At 38.9% G+C, this 6,000-nt stretch overlaps 1 long non-coding RNA gene across 1 annotated transcript; it reads right to left on the reverse strand.

Moving 5' to 3' along the window:
- Positions 1-4,417: 4,417 nt before the first annotated feature.
- Positions 4,418-5,761, reverse strand: LOC111397747. The gene is made up of 3 exons (XR_002703323.1): positions 5,610-5,761; positions 4,682-4,832; positions 4,418-4,583 (listed from the first exon to the last, which is right to left on the reverse strand). It is a non-coding gene; the product is annotated as an uncharacterized LOC111397747 (long non-coding RNA).
- Positions 5,762-6,000: the final 239 nt, after the last annotated feature.

Below are 6,000 nucleotides of genomic sequence, written 5' to 3' on the forward strand. Positions count from 1 at the left end.
TACTCAATAACATCCGAATGGAAGTGTGCTTGACCATCGGAGAGAAGATCTCATTGTAGTCAACTCCCTCTCTTTGTGCAAACCCCTTAGCCACTAACCTTGCTTTGAATCTTGTACCTCCGAACTTGGTAGGATTTTCCTTCTTTTTATACAATCACTTGCAACCAATAGCTTTCTTACCTATGGGCAATGGGACAACCTCCCATGTTTGGTTCTTGTGAAGTGATTCCATCTCTTCTTCCATTGCTGCCAACCAACTCTAACTATTGTTGTTTAAAATAGCTTCCTTGAAAGTGGTAGGTCATCATCCTCCACCCAGAGTACATACTCAACCAAATTTGTCTGCCCATAGTGCTTCAAAGGCTCGTCTGACCCCAACTTTAGAACTTACTTGTAAGTACGGCGTGGCCTAGAGGAAGCCAAGTTATCTGCAAGTTGCTTTTGTTGCTGTGCCTGTACATTCTCTTGCTGAACCGCTTCTTGTTCAAGCCCATCATCACTTTCATCTTGAGTGTCTGTATGATGCTCCTCTTGAACATGCCTAGAATCAGGTTGATCTCTAGGTTCTATGTCAACAACTTGAGACATTGTAGTCTCAACATCATCACCACCGGGCACTGTTGCTTTCAACGAAGCTATCATGGAGTTCTCATCAAAAGTAACATCTTTGCTGATTATGAACTTAGAATCCTCTACACACCAAAGGCGATAGCCTTTAACACCAGCTGCATACCCCAAGAATATAACCTTCTTGGCCCTCGCATCAAGCTTTCCCTCGTTGACATGATAGTAGGCTATGCATCTGAATGTTCTGAGTTTCTCATAATCTGCATGTTCTCCTGTCAATACCCTGTAAGGTACATCTCCATCTAACCTTGAATATAGAGACCGGTTTACTATGTAGCAAGCATTTGCAGCCGACTTTGCCCACCATTCTCTGCCCAAACCAGCATAGGATCGCATACACATCGATTTCTCTCGAAATGTGCGATTCAGTCTTTCCGCGACCCCATTCTGTTGTGGTGTATTTCTAACTGTCCAGTGTCTCACAATGCCTTCCTTACCACAGAACTCCTTGAAAGCACCATCTGTATACTCAGTACCGTTATCAGATCGCAGTGTCTTCAATTTCTTTCCTGTTCTGTTTTCAACAATTGCTTTCCACTTCTTGAAAGTGTCGAATACCTCATTCTTATGCTTCAAAAAATAAATCCTAGCATATCTAGAATAATCATCAACAAATGTAACAAAATACCTGGAACCGCCTTTGGAAGTGACGGAAGTCGGACCCCATACATCCGTGTGCACATAGTCAAGAATGCCTCTGCTTCTATGTTTGCTTGGCTGGAACTGAACTCGGTGTGTTTTACCTTACACGCAACGCTTGCAAAAATCCATGCAAGGCTTCTTCAAGTTCTTTAGCAGACCTTTCTTGACTAGCAAATCTAGCCCCTTTTCAGACATATGCCCAAGCCTCCTATGCCATAGCCGAGTACACTCACATGGGTCTCCACCACTTCCACTTGTTCCAACTGCTACATCTTTTGTAACTGTAGTTTGCCTTCACAAATACCCTTCATCACAATCAAAGAACCACGAACAACCTTCTTTACTCCATTCCATGTTACAATCTTGCAACCACCGGAGTCTAAGGCACCAACAGAGATAAAGTTCTTTCGCAAATCAGGAACATGTCTAACATCCATCAATATTCTAACCACTCCATCATGCATCTTGATTCTAATTGAACCGAGCCCCACCGTTTTACAGGAATGGTTTTTACCTATCAACACGGTTCCACCATCAGTGCTTCTATAGGTAGTAAACCATTTCCTATTTGGACACATATGGTAAGAGCATCCAGAGTAAAAAATCCACTTACCGGAGGTTTCTTCATCACAAGAGATGGTGTAGCACTCATCGCTTTCCCCTCCTTCTGAGGCATAGCTTACCTCTTGCTTGATTTGCACCTTCCCATTGTTGTTGTTCTTATTGTTCTTCTTCCAACCCTTTTTGTTAGGACAATTCGCCTTGAAATGCCCAAGCTCGCCTCATTTGAAACAAGACCTTTCCACAAGAGGTCTAGAGCTCGATCTAGATTTTTCTCCCTTGCCCTTTGGTCACACATTGCTTCTACCCCTTACAAACAATCCTTGAGCTTACTCCTTGTTACCAATGGTAGACGTGCCACTAGTTGTAATCTTTTGAAGATCATCCGCTAGAAGTGATGTTCTAGTGTCCTCCATCACAAGTTTATCACCCACAAGCAGCAATGTTTGTACAAGGTTCTCGTAAGACTTTGGCAATGAGAGAAGTAGTAGAAGTGCTTGATCCTCATCATCTACTTCCACATCAATGTCCTTCAAGTTCGATATGATCCTATCAAACTTGTTGACGTACTCCCGGATTGGTGTACCTTCATCCATCTTGCTAGTATACAATTTGGACTTCAAATAGATCCGATTTGTTAGAGTCTTCATCATGAAGTTCGCCTCCAACTTTGTCCACACCTCCGCCGTCGTTACCTCACTATCAACAAAGAAAGCAACATCTCTTTCAAAGCAAAGAATGATAGACGCTCGTGCCTCAAGATCTAGCTCTTCCCAATCCTCGTCCGACATATCAACGTGCTTCTTCTCCTTTCCCGCCAATGCCTTGTGCAACTTTTGAGAAATCAACAAATTTTTCATTTGCATTCTCCAATATGAAAAATCATTCTTCCTATTGAATTTCGCTATCTCATACTTTCCAATCTTCACCATTCCTCTAGTAAACATGATTTATCCACTTGTTTACCAAAAATAAACCACCAAAGTTCACTTGGAAATTTTCACAAACACCTTGTGTGCACAACAAAGTTCAAGCAACTCACCAAAATCGAAGCTTAACCACCTTGATTTAGGAAGAAGTTCTGATACTAAATTGTTGGGAAAACACCTCTCAAAGATTGCCCAAAGATCAAACAAAGTTGACAATGTGAAAAATTCCAAACCACTTGAAGAACAAGAAAATGGGGAAGAAATGATTTCAATTGAATAAATGAAGATCAATGTATTTGGATTACTTGAACAAGCCTCAAGTTAATCCCCAAGAAAGAAAATAACTTTGAATTTATATCCAAGATGAACAACCTCTATCTTGTAAAATTCTATCCAAGCTTTCTTTCAATTTTCTCTCTAAAATCGGGCTCAAGCACTTATCTTGAATGAAAGGGCAAAAACCGGAAGTATAAATAGGAACCGGGGCGCCTAGGCTAGGCGCCAACTTACTGCCCGCTATGGGCACTGGGCGCCCACACATGGCGCCTGGGCGCCCACTCCAGCGCCTAGGCACTGCGTCTTCTCAGCTTCTCTTCCTGCTTCTTCTCAGCTTCTCTTCTCACAGTTTCATAATTTACTACTAAGAGATCATAGATGAAAGAACAAATTGAGTTCCTATCTGTTTTTCAAGAATTATTGACCTAAGACGTGGGACTCTTCAAGAAAATTATATAATAAAAATGTTTGGAAGACAATCCTTGCATGTTTTCTCTGATAACATATATGTGATTTGTTCTTCAGCCATTGAGAGAGTCTTTCTCAGGTTCAAAGCATTAATTATATCATACTTATGATGCATATGTTCTTCTCTTTGAGATTTTCTTAGGATCCGTTTGGGAGTGGTTTTTAAGAATTGATTTTTTGACCGTTGGAGAAAAGTGAAGGCCACTTGTAAAAGAAGAAGTCAAAATTTATGACTGAAATAGTAAAATAACGATAAAAAAAATCAAGTTTTTGGGGGTGAAAAATCACTCCAAGTGCCTTAATTTAAAATATAAATTCAACCAATTTTGTTTCAACATAAGTTGGCAAGGATATCTTAGCTTTATGTATCGAACTGTTTGGTATCGAGTTCAACTCAGGAGATTACAAAAAACTCCAGGCAGTCCAGATGACATGTTTTTCAAAGATTTAAATCGCTGCCTAACGCCTAATTATGTCAAGACAAAGTCCAAGGTACATTTATTCAAGCTTCAATTTTTTCCCTTTATTTAAATCTTAATTTGGAACTTAGAGATCTTATTACAATATCTTAAATGAGTACAACTTGTAGGAATTTGAGGTATATAATTCCTTAGACGAGGCGTTTAAGTCCAATATGCAAAACTGCCATGGTTTTACACTTACAAGTAAGCAATCTAAAAGTTCAGATGTGGCCAATGCTCGAAGACGGCGGTTCCAAACTTCCATTCGTGGTGTTCTAAGGTCTGATGAAAGCAAATGCAACTACAAAAGGCTGATAAATCATAAACCTCTCTAATATTCAGGAATCGTCAGTACACTAGATAAGACTTTAGTAGAAATTTTTTTTTTTTTTTTTTAACTGTCCTGTCCAACCCACCAATTCTAGACTGGAAAGAATGTAAGCAAATGCAGGAATGAGCAAAAGGGATATTCATAATTCATTATCTATATTATTGTTAAAATCCCCAAAATAAACATAGGAAAGTCCCAACAGCAGGAAATAGCTTCCAAGCATCGAAACAATTCCAATTTCTCAGTACATTCCACCGTTAATTGCCATCCTGACAACCTGATAAACAACTGCAAAAAAAGAAGAAGAAAAAATGCAATCTTACCACGTTCGCTCGGTCGTTTGAATAAGCGTGTACTCCCAATAAATAACAAAGAGAAAAACTTACATGACAATACTACCAGAACTGCAAAGAGGACAAGAACAATGTGTGCAGGTTCCCATTCTTCTTTCTTAGATGATTGAGGAATCAGTCCTCTCCTTGTGATATTCTTCTCGAATTTCGCTGTTTTCTTCTCTGCCAGACGTTTCGAAGTAGTCTGCAAATCTTTCTTACGATCAAGATTTAATGGAGTAGGAAAACAAACTTGTGCAAATTGCTCCATAAACTTGGAGACGATAGGAGAATTTCTTGATTATCTTTAGTTCAATTCATCAGCGATCAAACCTTAATCTCAATTACGCAACAATGTTAAGCATAACAAAATCAGCTTAATTTCTATTACATAGCATTATTCTTAAGCAGAATTGGATCGAGAAGTCACAGAAACTGCTATTAATCTTTGTTATTTTTTTCATTCCCGGGGAATTTCCAGTTTTGTATATTTCTTGAAATAGTTAATTCACATTTAATGCAAAAACAATAGCATCAATCAAATTCGAATATTTGTGGTAATGTACAATTTAATTATATATTCCTTATTTCTGTGTCATAAATTGCGCATTAAAATAGGAAAGAAGAAACTGAATGGACTCTCAGAAATATCATCGAGAAGTCATCTTCTTCATCTATATTCACCAATTAATATATAAATTCATGTATCAAATTCTGTGGTCATGGAAGAAATGAAGACATAAACGGAATTGATTCTCTTACAAAGTGAAAAATTAAGTACAAAGTAAAAACAGAAAAACCAAGCAAAAAATCCCATATTCATTAGCGCATGCAAAAGGGAAATTAACGTGATAGAAAATTCATCGGTGAAACCGAAGAGTGAAAACGTCAATGGACATGTCGATGAAATTGGCTTGTGTGCGCGCGCGCGCGCGTGTGGGGGGGGGGGAGGGGGTGGGGAGAGAGAGAGAGGGGCCTTTACCATGATCTTTTCGGTCTGAGTCTGAAGTGCTAGCCGACTGGGGAGAGGAGAGGAGAGATATGAGAGACACTTATTACAGTACAGAAGAGTCAGAGCCCGTTTTGTAAGAACTCCGGAACCTAGGACTTCGAAACAACTTATTCCCAACGGGCGATGCTTTGTTTATTTTTACAATTATTCCGTGGGTTCAGAATAATGTTTGCAAGAAAAATTTCAGAAAAATATTACAAAAAATAAAATAAAATAAAATACACCCATCCCTCTCATTGTGTGTGCCCTGTATAACCTCAGTGAAGCCAATTCCTGTACGCCAAGTGCAATCCTTATTTTTAACATGTACGACCATTTTATTTAACCTTTCTTCTTTTAATTTTCCTTCTTTTTATGTTTT

Source organism: Olea europaea, chromosome 7, assembly GCF_002742605.1.
Source record: "Olea europaea var. sylvestris chromosome 7, O_europaea_v1, whole genome shotgun sequence".
In the NCBI taxonomy this organism is placed as follows: Eukaryota; Viridiplantae; Streptophyta; class Magnoliopsida; order Lamiales; family Oleaceae; genus Olea; species Olea europaea.